General features: G+C 43.2%; 1 long non-coding RNA gene across 2 annotated transcripts; it reads right to left on the reverse strand.

Moving 5' to 3' along the window:
- Positions 1 to 264: 264 nt before the first annotated feature.
- Positions 265 to 9,962, reverse strand: LOC114636948. Of its 2 annotated transcripts, none has more exons than XR_003713708.1 (3): positions 9,853 to 9,962; positions 674 to 790; positions 265 to 423 (listed from the first exon to the last, which is right to left on the reverse strand). It is a non-coding gene; the product is annotated as an uncharacterized LOC114636948 (long non-coding RNA). The 2 variants fall into 2 exon arrangements; XR_003713707.1 differs by lacking the exon at positions 9,853 to 9,962 and adding an exon at positions 2,613 to 2,664.
- Between the last annotated feature and the right edge of the window lie 8,965 nt (positions 9,963 to 18,927).

Raw genomic sequence — 18,927 nt, forward strand, 5'->3', positions numbered from 1 at the left:
GCAATCCTGGTCCTGGCACTATCATCCACTCCCCCACTACCGAGCTGTTCCGGTGTCCTAAGGAAATCGTTACAATCCCAAACAACCTGCCCTTCCTTGCAACCTCACAAGTCCCAGCCAGTTCAGCGTGGCAAATTCAAGCATCTTTTTCTGCCCTCCCACCCAGCCCAGACGGAACTAAGCTCCTGCACAAAGCCCCAAGCTATGCTGCTCCCTGGACCAACCTCCAAGTCAGAGAGACTACAGGAATGTACTGCAGCAAGGGACGCCAGTCCAACTTTGGAGAAGATTCACGTGTGCTGATCAAAAGCCAGATAGGATTTCCTTGTGACGTCAGAGTCACGTGGCCAAAAGCCGGCGAGAAGGAATTCCTGGAATCCAGGTAGGGCGACTTCTATTGTTCCTGGAATTCTCCTCAGAAACCTGCAGTAGAGTGTGGAAGGAAAATGCAGAATTCATATGACAACCTTGGGGAGTGAGGATGGTTTTCAACTCCAGAGCCACAACTAGAGGTGTATGGATGTGAGTAAATCCTTTCACAGAAATATTAGGTTACAAGTCCTTTCTGGTCCACCTGTTCTGATTTGAGTCTTACTACCCCCTGATAAATCATGTTGACTCAGTTGTCCTTTAAAATAATGAAGCACTAAGCTGATGTGGAGATGAAAATTACCTTTTAAAAAGTGATTTCCAACTCAGCCTTTGTCAGCCTGATTACATTTCTAGCTTCTCAGAAGTTACTGACAGACGGATCCAAGACTGGACTGGACAATTTAAGTACATCTTCATTCTAAATAAAAGAAAAAAGTAAAAATAAAACAAAACTTAGACTGATACGTGATAAAGCAGTTTGGTGTACTTAAATAAAAAAAAAATACTGTAGGTGAAGTAATTTATCCTTCTGCTGGAATAACTTCGGAACCAAATAGAACATAAACACAATGTCTTGTTTTTCAAAGTAAGTGGTAACATTTTACTAACAAACCCATTAAACAGTATAAATGTTACATAGGTGGTCATCCATGAAGGTATAAAGTAGTGTAGCCTGGGAAGAGAAAGTTAACTGTGATTGTGTGAGATTGGGCCATCATCAAAGTAAAAGCAAAATTTAGTGTACGCTTAAATCTTTATAACTGAATATGTGGTGGGGAAAAGTTACATGATATTTCTGTAATTCTTAAAGCAACTTTGATGAGGTGAGTTTTGCTAACATGAACATGTTATGTAAATATGTCAGAAAAGAATGCTATGGAATTTTCTAGGAAAGAAACTCATGTGTGAAGTTACTGTCTTCCAATGGTTTCACACACACCTTGGTGTCTACAAATGAGTGCAATTTTCTGAGGCGTAGAAGAAACAGTGCAAAGTCTGGTACTGAACTGTCAAACGTGACTCCATTTCGCCCGAGTTTTATCCAACTGTTGCCCCAGCTGACGACTCCTGCTGAGAAAATAGTCTCACACAGCGCACCTACAGCTTTGGAAGATCCACTGTTCTTACACCATTCAACAGATTGAATGCGTGGAACTGAAACTGGCTTGTCTCTCATGTGAGGTCATTGTTCCTAAGGTTATAAACTTCTATTTACATTTTTTTAAAAGCAATGAATTAAAGATATTGGAGAAACTGTGTCATGACAAGAACTGTGGTGATAATTAATCGTACGCTTTTCACCCTTACTATTCCTCCCCCGGATTATATTCTTTATGATAAAACAAGCTACTTAATGTAGCGAATCTGTAGGACTGAGTTAGATTTAGTAAAGGCACATTATACAGCAGTTGTTATTAACCCATGAGTCATGACGAAAGTCTGTCACAGGCAAATTTATAGTTATGAAATAGCAATGAAAACAATTTTGTGGTTAAGGTCACTACAGCATGAGGAAATGTATTAAAAGGTCATAGCATTATGAACGTTGAGAACGTCTGTGGTCAACGAATCAAGACAATGAATTTTTTTTAATTTTATTTTATTTTATTTTTTTTGTTTTTTGAGACAGGGTTTCTCTGTGTAGCCCTGGCTGTCCTGGAACTCATTGTATAGACAAGGCTGGCCTCGAACTCAGAAATCCGCCTGTCTCTGCCTCCCAAGTGCTGGGATTAAAGGCGTGCACCGCCACTGCCCAGCTAAGGATGGGATTTTTAATAAAGATCAATTACTTTCATTTATTACTATTTATTATTATTTCATTTATTATTCTCATATTATTAGTAGTCTGATACATATGAGAGTCATTAATACAATGTAAGCTGTTACAACAAAGGTAATTAATCAGTACAGTCATATTATCAATGATTACTTATAAGTAATGTGACAAGAACTGCGATTAAATTCATGACAAGTATAAATGTAATTCATTTACAGAGACAAGATTGGAGAGAGAGACAAATTTATACCTTCCATTAGACAGTGCTCTGCACAAACGTAAACTTAAGGTATCTCAAACACAGTGAAGTTCAACTTCAAAATTGCTTAATATTCAAAAATATTCAAATCAGGTATACTTAAAAATGGTTATTGAAACTGAATGCTTGAATGAAAAGGGTTAAATCAATACAGGATCACTGCCAGGATCAAATAGCACACTTCTGCTCAGATGGGACACAGACCTGTGGAGAGCTTTGGGGGCTGCTTGGCAGGAATCTGACGCTGGGCAAGGACATGGAAATGGGCTTCAGGCAGGAATCTGACATTGGGCCATGACAGGAAGTAAGTTCAGGCAGGAATCTAATTTTAGGCTAAAACAGAAATAATTTCAGTCAGAAATCTAAGTCTTAGACTAGAACAAAGAAGTAGGGCTCAGGCACAAATATGACTTTGGGCTTGGACAGGAAAGTAGGCTCAGATATTTTTGTCATCCTGATGAGCCCTTAGATGCAGTGATCGTGAAAGTGAACTTGGGAGTGATCAGAGGACTTTGTTTATAGCCTTGTTTGTTCCTTGACTATTTGCAGCTATTGTATTGCTGCTTCCTCAACCTAGAACTGACCTAAATACTTGCATGTAATTAAAATGGTTTAAAAGAAGAGTGGGAAAAAAAAATAAACCTGCCTCAGCCTTCAGCCTCAGAACTGGCTGGGGTCATGCTATGATATTGTCTAATCGTCTCTTTTCTTTTAATCCTCACTCACTCCTGAGCTGGAAAACCTGTTGGCTGACTGGGCGGGCTTGGTCGCAGACCTATCAGAGTAAATGGCATGCTAGCCTCACAGGATAAGGATGCATGCAGTGTCTTCTGCTCCCGTCCCACTCTGGCCTGTAAGCCAGACCAGGAACTCCTTATCTGCAGGAAAGATGGATTACTCCTCGTGTCTCTCAGTACAGGAGGATGGATCCCCTCATGATTTGGAGGATCTTAGATTCTGCACTCACACCCTAATTCTCTCAAGCAGTGGAGACACCCACTGTAATTGCTTTGTACTTTATGTCTACTCAACAGATCTGGAAGCTAATACACTCTAGAAGGAAGTTTACAAAATCAACAGGAGACCTCTAGAAGGAACAAGTGTTCCCTTCTTCCTTTTGGACTCATGTTAAATATAGACATAATGATTCCGACAGGTCTAGAGACTGGACGGTGCAACAAAACATTTTACTACCTCTAACATAACTGAAAGTACCATGTTTATTTTCATAATATTATGAAATTTTATGAATAAAACGTTTTTGACTTCTTAAATTTAAATTGCAGGACTTCTATCTATAGCAGAAGCCCCCTGCTTTGGCAGAGGACATGCTGGTACCCAGAATCCAAGATAGGACCAAGCCACAGACCACAAACAGTCCTTAGAGTCAGCACAGCTTTGTCCAAACAGCTCTCACCCCCCTCATCACCATCCCCTAGCCCATAAAACTTAGAGAAGCACACTGCTCTACCAGAGGACAAAACTGTAACTCAGACCCCAGGTAAAACTCAGACACCCCCCCCACCCCCGGAATAATGTCAGCACATTGACCCCAGAGGCCATGCCAGCACCCAGAAGGCTAGAGGTCACCCAGACTTTCAAAACCCCAGTGGAGGCACCATAGTGAACCAGTAGACTCACCTGTCACCATAAACACAGGCCACCAGGACAGAAGTCCACAGAGGAAATAGAAACATGAAGAAAAAGACCCATTAAGTAAGACAAATGCAGAAATCAGCAACAAAACTCAACTATGGCAAACCAGCTGCCTAGATGGAAGTGTAAGGACAAAACAACAGCCTAGGCAATACGTCACCACCAGAGCTCAGCAACCGGACTACAGCAAGCCCTGAATATCCCAACACAGATGAAACACAAGCAAAAGACTTTAAACCATCTATATGAAAATGACAGAGGTCCTTAAAGAGGAAAGTAGTGAGTTGCATACAGAAATTCATGAAAACACAAACAGCTGAAGGAAACGAATTCACCTCTTAATGAAATCAGGGCGAGGGGGGGGGGGTGAGGGGAAATAAACAGGTGAAGGAAATGAATGAAACTGTTCTGAGTCCTGAAAACAAAAGTCAAAGAAATAAAGAAAACACAAACTGAGGGAATCCTGGAGATAGGAAATCTATACACGTTAACAGGAACTACAGATGCAAGCATCGCCAGCAGAATACAAGAGAGAATCTCAGATGTAGAAGGTAAGATAGAAGAAACTGATACAGAAGTCAAAGAAAATGTTTCTTCCGAAAAAATTTTCTTGATTAAAATTTCTTGAGAAAATCTGGGACACCATGAAAACCAAACCCAAGAAAGACAGGAATAGAAGAAGGAGAAGAATTCCAGCTCAAAGGCCTAGGAAATGTTTTAACAACATCATAGAAGAAAACGTTCCTAACTTAAAAAAAGGAGATGCCTTTAAAGGTTACGAGGAACTTACAGAACAGCAAATTGATGGGCCCAGAGAAGAAAGTCCCCATGTTGATAATATTCAAAACATTAAAAATACAGAATGACAAAAGACTATTAAAAGCTGCAATGGGAAAAGGCCAAGTAACATATATAGGGAGACCGATTAGAATTACTCCTGATTTCTGAACAAAAGCTCTAAATCCAGAAAGGCATGAACAGATATCTTGCAGACTCTAAGAGACCATGGATACCATCCAAGCCTACCATATACAGAGGTAGAAAACAAGATATTATATGACAAGGTCAAATTTAACCAATATTAATCCACAGATCCAACCCTGCAGAAGACACTAGAAGGTAAATTCCAATCCAAGGAGGATAAATACATACATAAAAACATAGGAAATAAATAATTTCATATTAGTGAAACAAAAAGAAGGTAACACACACACACATACACACACATACACACACACATACACACACACACACAGACACACACACACACATACACACACACATACACACACACACACACAAACACTCTACCATCACCACTGCCAATAAAAAAATAACAGGAATTAACAATCATTAGTCATTAATGTCTCCCAATATGAATTATGTCATTTCCCTAACAAAGTGACACAGGCTAACAGAACAGATGCAAAAACAGGATCCAGTCCTGTGCTGCATACAAAATACGCACTTCACCATCGGAGATACACATTACATGAGAGTAAAGTGTTGGAAAAAAGAGTTTCCAACCAAATGGACCAAAAATCAAGCTGGTGTAATTTACTCTAATATCTAACAAAATAGACTTCCAACCAAAATTATTCAAAACACATGGGGAAGGACACTTCATACACATCACAGGGAAAATCCACCAGGATGACATCTCAAATGCAAGGGACATGTTTGGGAAAGAAACTATACTGAAGCTTAAATCCCTCATGGACCCTCACACATTAATAGTGGGAGACTTCAGTACCCCACTCTCACCAATGGACATGTCATCCAGAAAATAAAAAAAAAAAACCAGAAAAGTAATGGAGCCAACAGATGTTATGAATCAAAATGTACCTAAAATATATACAAAGAACATGTCACCCAAACACAAAAGAGTATACTTTCTTCTTACCATCTCACAGAATTCTGCATAATTGACCATATACCCAGTCATAATGCAAGATTTAAAAGATCTAAGAAAACTGAAATACCTCCCTGCATCCTATTGGACCACCATGGATTACAAGTGGATTTCAATAACAGCAGAAAGCCTACAAACTCATGGAAACTGAAAACCCTCTACTGAATGACTACTAGGTCAAGGCAGAAAGTAAGAAAGAAATGGAAAGACTTCCTAGAATTGAATGAAAATGAATGCACAACACACCCAAACTTACAGGGGACACAAGGAAAACAGTCCTAAGAAAGCTCATAGCACTAAGTGCCTTCATAAAGAAACTGGAGAGATCTCACACTACAACACAGCACAGAGGAAAGCTCTAGAACAAATGGAAGAAAACACACCCAAAAGCAGTAGATGGCAGGAAATAAACTCAGAGCTGGAGTCAATACAACAAGACCAAACAACACAAAGAATCAATGAAACAAAGAGTTGGTTCTCTGGGAAAAAAATCAACAAGATGAGCAAACCCTTATCCAAACTAAGGAAAAGACAGAGAGAAAACATCCAAATTAATAAAATCAAAAGAAAAAAAAAAAAGGAGGACATAGCACCAGACACCAAGGAAATCCAAAAAAATCATTAGGTCAAACTTCAAACACTGGTACTTCAATAAAACTGGAAAATCAAAAAAAAAAAAAAAAAAAAAAAGGGACAATTTTCTTCATAGATACCACTCACTGAAATTATGTCAAGATCACGCACGTCATTTAAATAGACCTAAATGCCCTAAGGAAATAAGCAGACATTAAACTTCTCCCAAGCCAATACAGCCCAGGGCCAATGCCTCCCTTCAGGGTGGAAAGGTCTTTCTAGGTCAGCCTGCTCTTCACAGCAAATAAATGACTTGGTCTGACCAGCATTGGGTGGCATCCACGTGTCTAGCACTATAATGTATACACAACAAAATGAGGAACTTTGCATACTCGTTAAATATAAGCAGAGCTCGCCAGAGGGGGAATACAAGCTTAGACACTTATAAATGTCTGAGAGACCTCTTTTTGTCATAGCAGAAGATGTTAAAGGCAATACCATGAAAATAATTTCTACCACAGCATAATCTCAGTGTTCATGGTAGATCCTGGCTTCCTGTTGTATCTTTGGATGTCTCGTCTGTCCTCTGACTCCCTCCACACCTGGAGGCACAACAGCTACTTTTTATCTTTTCACACCTGAAGACCCTTGGTTTTACAGACAACAACGGAAGTCCTTGACACCTCATTCCCTAAAGACCAATCAGTTTAAAAAATCACACTGTTCTGCCAGTCACATTGTGCCTAATGGCTGCTGCCCTGAAAACTGTATAAGAAGCTCACTGAACAAGCTGTGCGGGGTCACCACTTCACCTTCTGTGTAGGAAAACCCCAATGCATTGGAACAATAAATTCCTCTTGCTATTTGCACTGATTCCTGGCCCCGCGTGGTTCACTCAGCGTCCCAGGTAAGCTAAGGCTTGCCGGAATCTTACAGTAGGAAAGAGGAACAACACTGAGTGTTCTGCTGGGCTTGTGCCATGTAGTACAATGTTGATAAGAAAAGTGATGATGGAATAAAAGAAATCATAAAAAAATAATTCTTTACATGTTTTCTGGTTGGAATTAGAATACTGTGGAGGAAGTTATAATCTGCAGATTCTGATTTTCATTTAAAGGAAAAACATTAATAATTGAATTATGAAATATATAAATAAACTTTCTAAGATTCCCACTAAAGTGGAGGAAACATACTTCCAACACGAACAAGCTACAAAGACAGAAAGAAAAGTAACACGTTTCTTAGCTATATGTCAGTCTCCCCAGTATTTCCTTAAAAGGAAGGGTATAATAGAAAGTTCAATGAGATACTGTACCAAAGGGGGAAGCTACATGTTGATGATGAAAAAGAATCGACTATAGATACAATCGTCATCCAGGAAATCAAGGTTGCTGTAGTTCTCCATCATCACGTCCTTGTACAGATTCCACTGAGCAGGCTCCAGGCATCCCCTCTCTTCTGGAGAGAAATCTATAGCCACATCCCTGAATGACAGCAAATAGGAGGCTACAACGTGGCAATCACAGGACCCTGAGTGGCCCAGAGCTCCTCAATTCCATCTTTTAGTGTTTATAATGTAAGTACTTGGAGAAACACTTCATAAGACTATACAGGGACATCACAGAACCTGCCCGCCACATTCAGCAATAGTTGGTTGACCAGAAATCCCAGACTATACAGTAGCCTGGAAGACAAGGCTGAAAATGGAGAGCAATGCACACAGCCTGTCAGGTGAGCAGAGCTGTGTCCCCTCCACAGACCTTCAAGACCCCTCAAGTCACTAAAATCCCTAAGCCCACATCTGCCCTCACACCAACACATGCCTCCATCCTGAAAGGGTTTGGCATTCTCCACGTCACTGTCCCTGATGGAACAGGGAGAGCTGACGGTTTCTATTATTTTCCGCTCCTTGTTATAGGATTAACACGTCTAGGACGATCAATACAAAGCTCAGGGATCCCCCAGTCCCTCTGGTAAGAGAGACTGAAGAGGCCATGATATCCAGAAGCACAGAGAATTATTGGGAATACAGATGTTGGGTTCAACCATAGGTTCATCAACCAGGACAGACAGTATATACCCCAAATCCATAAATCAGAACTGTACATTTAGAGAACAGTTTGACCAAGGCTCAGCCGGTTGAAAAGGCAGCGCGTGTGCAATCTTACAATGAGGGCACCTCTGCTGTCCTCTGTTAACACCCTGTGACAGGTTTACAGTCCCATGCTTTATAACCTCTAAGGTTACAACCCCTGAGGCAAAATTTTTATGTCTTGTTCTATTTAGGTAGATTGATCCTACACTGAGAAACAGCTCAATATCCTTTTAGCGAACTTGGGTGTCAAGCTATTTTCAAGTGAGGAATTAAACAGTTCCCCGAGGAATTCCTAATCCATCCACGTGAACCATCTTTACATCCACAATTTATTCCACAGAAAGTGAGATAAACATCACATATGTAATCTCCCCTACGGGACTGTGTCCCCAAACCTAGCAACTTCGGTCACCTCAAATCAAGACAAGAGTAGTTGCGTGTGCGATGGTTAAAAACTAGCTCCATTTCCAACTGAGCGTTGTACAACACAACAAACAAACAGCAAACAATATTAACCGGACATGCATTCTGCTTCTTTAATCTCTATTACCTGCTTGCTTAGAAAACAAAGAATAGGATGCCTCGTGAAGCAGAAAATCAACAAAATTTAGACATTTGTGGCGTGTGTCTTGAAGAATTCCAACCCCTGTCTTCCCTTTTGCAGCAACTCTTAAACTGGCAAAGGAGATTGTGGCTCTAAATAAAGCAGTTTCGTTTGGTTTGTTGGTTTGGTTTTTACCTTTTACTTCACAGTTTTGTTTGGTGGTCTTTCTCAGTGCTCTTAAAGTCCCTAACGGACAGGCATAAAGTACAGAAAGGACCGGATCTCTACTTGCCTAAACATAATGAGAAGTCCAGTAGTAGCCACAGGAGAGTGGCCCATTTAATGTGCAAATACTTCCACCAGCAAGCTGGAAAGTGAACGCCCAGAAGCACCACGTCCAGGCAAAGACCTTCACCCAACCAACACTGCCCAGGTCCTTACAAGCTTCTCCATTCCTTGAATTCAGTCAGCTAGATACATTCTGACACAGAGGTCACTCCCACCACCACCCGCAGCGCCTTTTCCGCACCCTCCCCTCCCCACCCCAGCCCCGACCAGGAAGCTCCTCCAAATCAGCCTCTCCATTACTCCATTCTACCCGGTGCTGTTCCCTCCGGATCTACGCACTCGAACAGCCCCTGAGATGACTGAACCCTGGACCAACCTTCATGTCAGAGATCCAGCTGGAGAGCTCAGCATGACCAGAGTCTGTCCCAGCTTTGGATAAGAGCCGCACATGCTTACCAAAAGACGAACTCGGTTTACCAAAAGTACCGAGCTGTGACGTCACTGGTTACAGACTACATTTCCCATAAGTCTGTGCGATGGCGTTCCAGGACACCTGGGAGAGCGAGTTACTGTACTACTTAAGGGTTCTAAGCCTTGCCCGGTAAAGCAGGGCAGTGGACTAGGGCTGGGGGACCACCTTAAAGAGAATGGGGAAACAGGCGATTGCAGTAGTCTGATATTGTAATTTTTTTCACACAGGGGTTATATACACATAGAGGCAGGATGTGGGGAAGGGGATGACGCAGGAGCGTGGGTGTACTCAGAGGGAGTACAGATATCTTCCAGGCTGTATAAAAGTTCACAGAAAAAAACCAGGATGGAACAAATCACGATGACTCTGTCTATGAATCATTTTTTTCTTATCTGAGCTGGTACTTTACACCAAGGCTACCTACGCACAAGATTTATGATTACTTGTTCTTGTTTAGGTTGGTAGTTTTCCAGCAAGGCTTCCTGTTCTAGGGTTAGTGTTTTCCCACAGAGACCAAGACTTTGTGTTAGTAGGCATGTATGGCTGACTTAGGCCTCCAGCATATAAGCAAGATTGCTCCCGACTGTGCCCCTGCCTGAGGGGAGGTGAACAGGGACTGGGGGGACCACCTGGAAGAGAATGGGGGAACAAGAGCCGCGAAGAACGGACAGCAAGTCTGATCGAGCTGATGAATTTTTATTTTTCCCACACAGTTTATATACTCGTAGAAGCAGGATATGGGGTGTGGGGGTGGGGTAGGGTCGCTTTGTCTCTGGGGAATGCAGGTGTTCTCAAGAACAGGATGTTGGCTAGGTAAAAAGTTCAGCAGAAAGAACAGAACGGGTTGCTAAGCACCTGTCCTTAAGATCTATAGCTATTTGTTCTCAACTGGGCTGGTATTTTTCCACAAAGGCCAAGACTGTGTGCCAGTAAGCACTAATGGCTGACAAGGCAATTAACGTTTAAGCAAGGTCGCTCCCAACAGTTCTGCATTTCTGCCCTAATGTCTGTCTGCAAACTAGTGTCACCTAGTTAGGAAACATGGAGACCACGAATTGTGTCTAGTTCTTATGAGCCGAATGTTTATGTGAGATGCCGCTTTCCCCAGTTCCTGTGGCCCAGCTTAAAGGAAAGAGGATTTTAATGGCAAAGTTCCTAATTACTTCATTTCGATGGAATTTACAGCTATTCGAGGAAACCACTGGTAGCCTCACTACCAACTGAGTGTCAGTAAGCTAGTTTGCAGAAACCAGAGCAAGCATTAATTGAGCAAGCATTCAGAGAGTTTAACAATTTTCTGGAGGAAGGAAGTTGCCAGGAGCTTATCATTTAGTAATTTAGGGTGGGTGCCTAGCACAAAATAAAGTTTTCCTCACAGAGGATGGAGAGCAAAATCAGGGAGTCAGGCTGCTTTTAGCTCTCAGGTTTCACAGCCTGAGGTGGTGGAACTCACCTTTAATGCAGCATCCTGGAAGCAAATGAAGGCACCTCTGTGAGTTCCAGGCTTGCCTTGTTTACAGCATGAGTCCCAAATCAGCCTGGGCTACACAGTGAAACCCTGTCTCAACAAAACAACAAACAAAACAAAAAAACAGACAGAAATATCCAGACTCATCAGAGAAGATGTTTGTAAATCAAGCCTTTCCCCATGATAGTTTGAGTTTGTGAGTTGTTTCTCATCAATAAGTTGATATTTATCTTCAATCTGTGTATTATAAAATGTTACTAAAGCTCAAAAAACAATGAAGCCATATGCCTTTAGTCACTTGGGAGGCAGAGACGGAAGAAACTCTAGTTCTAGGAGACCCAGAGGCATGTAGTGGGACTGTCCCAAAAAAGAGGCGAGGGAGGGAAATAACATGTCCACAGTTTTGCTTATAATACCAGCAGCAGTACCCCTCATGTGGGGGTGAGCATTATCTGCTTAAGATTATTTTTGAACCCCCCTTGGGTGCCCTTGCCTATGCCTCTGAAGACCTCCGCAGAGGGGAGACCCTCTCTCAAGTCTCAGAAAGTCACGACCACCCAGTAATCTGCTCGAGACACCATGTACTGGAGCAATTGCGAGGTTATTTATTAGGGCGTGACAACTAGCTGCCGGTCAATTCGCATGCCCACGCAGGAGCTGAATTGACCCCGACAGCCAGTTTGAAAGGAGTTTTTATAGGGAAAAACCACAAACCAAGGAATGGGAAGGGGGTGAGGGGGTTGCTAGGGTGGTATAACATAAAAATAGTGGAACATTCCAAAGGAACCCAACCTACGTGAGTCAGGATCAGGTGAAAACTCTCTGTACGCTTATCTTTCCCAAGAATGTGGTCCTGCCCTGTTACTTCAGCCTTGCCCTGTCACTATGGTTCTCAGCTTGGTTACACCTGGCAAAATTGCATTCTAGCCAGTCTGTCCACATTTCCAACCTGCTTCATGCCTCCATGTCTTTGTAAAGAAAGCCTAAAGAATATTTTATGTCTAAAAAGGATTCTATATACCCAGTATCCATAACTTTTCCCTCTACACCTCCAGCTACTTTGGATCTTATGGCAGAAGAATCCTGAATCCAAAGCAGGTAGGGGAAAGTATGGAGCCTCTTGTTTCTAAGTAAGAAGTGGAAAAGCAGATAGGGAGCTTCCGTAGAGGCAAAGCACTAGCCTAGAATGGAGGTTTTGGCTTACTACCCAGTACTGCACATGCATAAGTGAGCCGTGTTCTCCTGTGTTGACACCCTGTATGAATAACTGTCAGTGTACTAAGTCAGCAAGATGGTCAGAGAAGGAGGGGCACTGCAAGACGTGATAGGTTTTTGCAAAAGCAGCAGGGGAGTCTGCTTCTGAGGGACAGCCTAGGAGTTTTGCAGAAGAATCCTATTGAGCGTTACACAAAAGACCTTTTAGCAAGTCTATTCTGGCATATCAAAACCTCTTACCCGATCTAGCAACCTGCCCGGCCTTTGAGGTCAGTCGACAGGGTCTGCAAGGGAGAGAGTGGGTGTTGGGAGCCGACTCCTAGCCGAAAGCGGCTGTCATCTTTACAGCCATCTCGAGCCATATACCCTGACAAGAGACTTGTTTCAACAGCCTGCAATAGCTCAGCACACTCTGATAAACATCTTGTTACACTGTTTAGTGCCCCCAGCTGCAAGGTGCTCCTGGTATCCATGGCTACAAGGCACGTGACATAGTGCCTTCAGTTGAGCTTGTCCACGAGGGCAAGTCACGTGGTAAAGGGTATAAATACCCAGGATTTCCTTTCTATGTGTGGGAGGGAGGTGGGAGGTGGGAGGTGGGAGGTGGGAGGAGTGAGAAGGTGGGAGGTGTCAGGAGGTGTCAGAAGGAGTGAGGAGAATATAGAAGAAGAGAGGAGAATAAAGAAGAGACTTGAAGAGACTCCACTGGACTCTGTCTTGTATCTATCTTTTGCATCTCTCGCCCCCTTTTCCCCCTTCCTCCGTCCCCACTCTCTCTCTTGCTAGACCCTGACCTGTGGACCGGAGCAGCAGAACCGGCCGGCCTTTACAAAGTAGCAGAACCTGAAGGCCGTTACAAAAGAAACGGCTGTTACAAGTGGGGATGGAGGGCAAGAGATGAGAAGAATGGAGACAAGATGGGGTGTCTGATCAAGGCTCGTTTATTGAAAGGCAACTATGGGTATATAAGCACAAGCAGGGGAGTGCAGCTGGAGACACTTAACCACGAGTGTCTGCACCTGGGGGCACTAAACCACAACAGGATATGTCTGAGAAAAGACGTTATCAGAGTGTGCTCAGCTTGCAAAACTATCACGCTAGAAAAACAAGTCTCCTGTCATGGTGGAAAAGTATCATCCTGCAAATATATGGCTGAAGATGGCTGCAAAGATGATAGCCGCTTTCTGCTAGGAGCTGGCTCTCAACAAATGAGGAGTTGTCTTAGAGAACCATTGCATTACATAAGCAAACAGTCATGATAGGATACCAGTTTGGGTGCTGGCTTTGGCAGCATATATACTAAAGGTGGAATGATTTTAGCATGGCCCCTCAAAAAGACGACAAGTAAATTTGTGAAGCCTTCCATAATTGTAAACCCATACACCTATGGCCACTTGATCTTTGACAAAGAAGGCAAAACCATACAGTGGAAAAAAAGACAGCATCATCAACAAATGGTGCTGGTCTCACTGGGAGAAGAATGCAAGTAGGTCTGTATTTATTACCTTGCTACAAAGCTCAAGTCCAAGTGGATCAAGGTCCTCCACACAAAACCAGATACACTTTATCTAATAGAGCAGAGATTGGGAACTAGCCTCAAGCACATTGGCATGGGGGAGACTTCCTGCAAAACACCAATGACAAATGGGACCTCATGAAACTGAAAAGATTCCGTAAGACAAAGAAATGGAAATATGAAACTTCTGGGGGTGGGGGTGGGGTTGGGGAGGACCTCTAGAAAGTCCCAGAGACCTGAGATTTGTGAAGCTCCACTGACTCGGTGAGGGTGACCTTAGCCAAAATGCCCAACAGTAGGGGGATGGAACCTGACGAGACCAGTGGAGGGATGGGGATACCAACTCACCTTCAGAATTTTTGACCCAGAATTGTTCCTGTCTAAAAAAAAAAAAAAAAAAAAAAAATACAGGCAGAAAAATGGAGCAGAGACTGAAGGAAAGGCCAACCAGTGACTAGCCCAAATTGGAATCCATTATATGGGCGGGCACCAAACCCTGGTACTATTACTGATGTTATGTTATACTTGCAGACAGGAGACTAGCATGGCTGTCCTCTGAGAGGCTCTACCACAGCTGACTGAGATGGAAGCAGAGAGTTACAGCCAATCATTGGACTGAGGTCAGGGAGCCCTATGGAAGAGTTAGGGAAAAGACCAAAAAAGCAGACTGGGATGGCAACACCACAGAAAGACCAACCATTCCAACTAACCTGGGCCCCTGGGGTCTTCCAGAGACTAAGGCACCAAACAAAGAGCATACAGAGTCTGGTCCTAGGTCATTGGCACATATGTAGCAGATGACTGCCTTCTCTGGCTTCAGTGGGAGGGAATTTGTCTAATCCTATAGAGACTTGATGCCTCAGGAAAGGGAGATTTGGAGGGTGGGGAGCACCCACTCAGAGGAGAAGGGGGAAGAGGGATGGGGTGAAGAACTCTGGGAGGGGGGACAGAGAGATGGGGCCACATTTGGGATGTAAATAAAGAAAACATTTCATTAAAAAAAAGAAGGAGGAGAAGGAGGAAGAGGAGTAAGAGGAGGAGGAGGAGAAGGAGGAGGAGGAGGAAGGAGGAAAGGGAGAAGAGAGAAGGGAGGAGAAGGGAGAAGGGAAGAGAAGGGAGAAGGGAGAAGGGAGAAGGGAGAAGGGAGAAGGGAGGGGAAGGGAGAAGGAAGGGAGGAGAAGGAGAAAAGAATGCCATGTTTACCAGGACTGTTTTATGGTTGAGGTCATGCTAAGCTTCTGAAATTCCCAAGGAAGAATGTTGAGGTTTGGGGGCTCGCATTTAGCATTACAGTGCACAGCAAAAAAAAAACTAAACCTAAATAAAAGAACCCAGTGAATGTTATATAACAACCACCAATTATTCACAGGCGATCACAGCAAGGCCTAAGAGCTGTCACTCTGGAGTGAATGCCACGTGCAATGGCTCTTCTAAAACTCAACTACAAGGCACACACAGATCAGAGGCCACTGAAAGAAAAAAAAAAAAGAGTTTTCCTCCAGAATCCATAGAATGTAGAACGTTGATCAATAGACACATAGATGATGTAAATCACTGGACAAAGTTAAAGTCCTGCTTCCTGTTGTTTACTAGTAAAGATCTCCCAGAACCCATCTCAGCATCTCTCTATCAGCAAGTCTGTATTTTCATCCATTAGCTTATGTAAGAAAGTTAGCTTTTGTGAGGGTTCTACCAGAATTGCTGCAACATTTCCGTGCGTTTTCACAACTCGGGTGAGTATTAATCATCAGGTGTTCCCTGAGCTTGTGCTTACCTCCCCTGTCCCTCTCCCAGGAGGAAAGATCCACAGTTCCTGTGATCACACTGATGTGTATAACGACCCATCGCCCACTACTGGAATTCCCTACGCAGAGGTTTGATTTATCTGGTGCAATTAGCTTTGGCTTTTCTGATGCTGAAACCGTTGGTATGGGACAACATCATGAAAGTCAAGAGTATCTGCCTTAAACTTCACCCAGTTCCTCCAAGTCAGGATACAAAAATGATATTTCCTCGTCATTTCTTTTATTTATTTATATAAATAAATATATAGATAAATCCAAATGGGGGCAAGGAAGCGATCTGGTATGGAAAGATAGGAACACAGTAAGATGTCAGTGCAGGGGGAACACTCAGTTCCTATAGCATTGCGTATCTGGTGCCTGAGGCCCTGAATAGAATGGTATAGCCTTCAAAGAATTTGCCAACCCCCAACCCCCATCTCTATGGCTTTACTTATATATTCATAGGACCTGGATGTTCCATATAAAGTGACCCCACAGGGACTGTTAGAAGGACACTTGCTTGCTCCCTCACGATGCCTTCCCAGGAAGATGCTGTCTCTCTGTCACCTCTATGACAGCCTGAGTCACAAGCTGTAATCATTGCTAAAGCAGGTCAAGAGTGAATATATCCAAACTAACCATTTTGAAATTGATATTTGTTTTGGGAGAACATGAGCAGTGCATGTGTCCACCGAGTCTCTTCCTTCCTCCATCTGTTACTTCTTACTCTTAAAAGCATTTTATTTTCCCAGCTTCGTGGCCTTTTCTTAATTTTAACTAGTGCTTGCTCTGTGTGTAGGGACTTAGGTCAATGGACTGGAACCCAGATGCATCTCAGCCTGACTGTCTCCCACAGGAACCATCCACTGCCAATGGCTCCTCCACTCATGGTGTAGCATAATTGGACCTTCATGTATGCATGCATGCTTTGTGATGTCCACATACTTATTAACCACAGTGGATTCATGCAGGCAATGACAGTGACATTTATGGCCAATGCTGTTTCACTGTAGACATCCCTACATCCAGCTCTGACCATCTCACTATCTCTTCTCCCTCTCATATCCCTGAGTTTTGGCATTAGGGGTATGATGTAGATGCCCCAACTAGGCCAGTACATTCACTACACTTTGAGCAACTGTGAGTTTGTATATTATTGCCCCTCTACCATACAATTCTTATTTTCTGGCAGATTTTGAGAGGTGACTGAATCACTGGATAGAAAAAAAGAAAATAAACTGAAAGAACTTGAGTTCATTTAGTTACTGTGTCCACTTATCAGAATACCAGGTTCATGACCACATTAACACCACCAGTTATCAATTACAGCCTGTGGGCTGAGCTTTAAATCCAATTAGAAGATGACTGGCTGTTGGGAGCCGACTCCTAGCCGAAAGTGGCTATCATCTTTGCAGCCATCTTAGGCCATATACCCTGACAAGAGACTTGTTTTCAACAGCCCGCAACAACTGAGCACACTCTGATAAACATCTTGTTTTTCTACATATCTTGTTTTGCTGTTTAGTGCCACCAGCTGCTAGGCACACTTGGTCTCCTCACTGCTAGCTAGGTGCATCTGATATCCACGGTGCTAGGCACATGACGTAGTGCCTTCAGCTGTGCTTGTCCACGAGGGCAAGGCACGTGGTAAAGGGTATAAAGACCCAGGATTTCCTTCCAATGAACGAGACTTGATCAGACTCCCTGCTTGTCTCCATTCTTCGAGTCTCCGCCCCCACTCTCTCTCTTGCTAGGCCCTGACCCGTGGACCGGAGCAGCAGAATGGGCAGCTACAAAGTAGCGCCTCAACGTTGGAGCTCCAGTAAGTGGGACACAGTGAAGGACACAGCGGGAATTGGAAGCGTGCATCCTCACTCCTGCGCTGGAGACCCTGCTGACTGATCCGAACAGGTCGTTACAAAGTGGCGCTCAACTCGAGGCGGCAAGAACGAGAGGCCCAATGAGGGACATTACCGGAAGAAGGGTCGACTGAAACTTCAGAAGTGAAACAGAGGTGACTGCGGCAGCCTTGTGGAGACCAGTAGGTCATAGTAATGATAATGGGGCAAGAAATAAGTCAGCCTGAACTCAACTCTCTGTTTTTGTTTTGTTGTTTGCTGCTTACGTGTCAATTGTCTGCTTCTGTTTCGCTGTTTAAATGCTGTCTTTCATGTTCAAAAGAAAAAGAAAAGCATAGAATTCAAAATAGGACCAAAGGTTGAAGTAATCGATTTGTCAGAGCCAAACTGTGCTGACCTAGAGAAAGAGGCAGCCAAAAATTACAACCCTGAATGGCCCTCTTCCCGTAGACCCCCTCCCTATTCTCCTCCACCTCCAGATGCTCCTGCTCTGGAGATGGCGGTTGTAGATCACAGAAAGGAGTTGCAGGACAAAATTTCTTTTCTTAAACAACAAAATTTCTTTTCTTAAACAGCAAATAGAATTAGAGAAAGAGTATCGGGACTTAATTAATCAGTTACAAAAATTAAGGACAGGGAAGATGTCTCGAGAGGGCGAGGCTAATTGTGAAACTCACCCAGGTCCTTGTGTTCCTCAACCCGGAGTCCAAAGGCAGCCCCTGTCCTCTGGTTTTAGTTCAGGCACAGATCAGCCAGAGGAGGGAGAGGCTGAGGTTTTCCCTGTATCAGAGACTAGAGACGCTCAAGGGGTTGCGTGGAGACATCACACAGGATTTAATTTTCAAATTATTAAAGAATTAAAAAATTCAGTGGCATAATATGGTGCCACTGCTCCCTTTACTCTTGCAGTCTTAGAATTTGTTGCAGAGGAGTGGCTGACTCCTGGTGATTGGAATACTCTAGTGAGAGCAGTTCTTAGCGGTGGTGACTATCTTATTTGGAAATCAGAGTATCATGAGAATTGTAAAGAGACAGCTAGGAGAAACATTCAGGCAGGTAATGGTTGGTCCTTTGATGCCTTAGTAGGAGAAGGGCAATTTGCTTCTAGTGATAACCAAATGCAATATGACCCAGGCT

The sequence above is a fragment of the Grammomys surdaster genome, unplaced genomic scaffold (assembly GCF_004785775.1).
Source record: "Grammomys surdaster isolate TR1022 unplaced genomic scaffold, NIH_TR_1.0 125089, whole genome shotgun sequence".
Taxonomy (NCBI): Eukaryota; Metazoa; Chordata; class Mammalia; order Rodentia; family Muridae; genus Grammomys; species Grammomys surdaster.